We start from the raw sequence: 1989 nt of genomic DNA, 5'->3' as shown, positions 1-1989 counted from the left end.
AGCCGGACCAAGGTGTGGGGTGAAATTCTCTAGATGCCGGACCAAGGATTTAGAGATACCTAACTTATCACTTTGCATGTAATACACTAGAAAATGATTACTATTATTAGGATTACCGCGTTATGAGCTTATGGGGAACACATTCCTAGTTATTTCATAATCTGAATATAAATAAATACTTAGCTCAAAGCTATCTTTTTATTGTTTTTCTTATTTTATTTCAAATTAAATCCCCCAATTGTTATATAACGACTATCGAATTAAAAATTTGCTATTGACAATATTCTTCCATATTCTCTGTGCGATCGACCCAGACTCATAGTTGGGTAAATATATTGGATACGATAGTGTATATTTCTTTTCAAGAAGTATATTTGAACGTTATCAAATAATGGTGTCGCTGCCGGAGAATGTGGCTTAGAAATTGTGTTTAGTATTTATTTTGACTTGTAGTCTTGTTTTTGTTTCTTAGGATTAGTTTTAAATTTTTTATGTTTTTATTATTATCATATATCTTTTACTCTTCTTGAGATGTCATTTGAAAAATGTATGTAGTGATAAGTGTTCTTGCAATTTTGCCCTTGTGATATTATGGATTCTTAGAAGCTAATTTTTTCTCAACTAGATAAGCTGTATGGGGACATGGAAGATTTGTTAATACTTTGTTATAAATCAATATGTAAGCGCAGTAGTGAATATGCCTTTGAATTTGATCTCTATTATTTAGATATTGAGTTGAGTGCAAAGATTAAATTATATGACACCCAACAATTTAGTTATACTATGTGTGAGGAAGAAACAATACTTATAAGTCAACTTGAAGAGCTAAAGGTTGAGGGCCAATTGCTTGATCATACTTTTATTGATGTTGTCATTGTTGAGAAGCGTGCACTAGAGTTATGTAATGAAGTAGATAATTTTTCTTTTAAAAACTCTAGTATGTGTAAATATGAGGGTTTAAATAATAAAATAATTCATAAGTTAGGGCGCATTGGACCTCATTCCAATCATTTTTCAACATTATATTTAGATGATGAGATATTAATCGAGCCATCTGAGCCTATAGAAGAGTGTATGGAGGAGGAAAATTGTGTCTATATTCTTGAATTTATTGTTCCAATATCGGAGAATTACATTCCTCACTTAGGATCCAAGAGGTGCATAATGCGATATCTATTGTTTGGGACCTTTATTTTCATAGCACCACCTCTTGAGCGTACCAGAAATATTGATGTGAAATTAGGGGTGCAATTCATATCTTCAAAGTGGAAGGAAAAATAGTAAAATTGATGGTGTCGTGCCGCGACGTTAAATTAAGTGCTTATTGGGAGGCAACCCAATTAGTAGTGTAACTTCTTATTTTATTTTATTAGTATCAATTTTTTTTTTTTTTTTTTTGCAGAGTATGGGAAGTCTGAGTACCCAAAAAACAAAAACAAAAAAATTGAAGCAAAGGAAAATGTTTGAGCTTAAGTGTGGGGTGACGACCCTTGATAAAATTAAGAGAACATGCGACTAGCTAGGCCTAAAGGCCTCAGGGAGTTTTCCTAACCTTGTTTTAAATTTTATCTAATGATTTGGGGACATAGCATCTTTTTATGTGTGGGGTGGAGGAATGAATTCCTAGTTTTTACCATTTTATTGAGTCTTTTCTTTTTAGGATGAGTTCCTTAGCTTTTGTTTTCGTTTCTTTTCCTGAGGATAGTCCCTTTAAACCGAGTGTCTTTCTTTTCTTTTTTTTTAGGAATAATTTTTTTAATTATTTTTTGGAGAGAAAAGAAAAGACCCTTTTTAGTTATGTGGTACTTACTATTTGGGCCTAATTTTTGAGTAGTACTTTCTTGTGAATGCTTGACTAAAAAAATAAAATTGCAGACTCTATGACATCTAAGCTCATGGTTGTGACTTTGTATATAGCTTGTTTGGTAAATTTTAGCCTTTTCAAATATTTTATCACTAGTTAGCCCTTTTGAGCCTGTAGCCTTTTGT

Source organism: Solanum tuberosum, unplaced genomic scaffold, assembly GCF_000226075.1.
Source record: "Solanum tuberosum cultivar DM 1-3 516 R44 unplaced genomic scaffold, SolTub_3.0 scf00221, whole genome shotgun sequence".
Classification (NCBI taxonomy): Eukaryota; Viridiplantae; Streptophyta; class Magnoliopsida; order Solanales; family Solanaceae; genus Solanum; species Solanum tuberosum.
This window is presented reverse-complemented; position numbering follows the sequence as displayed.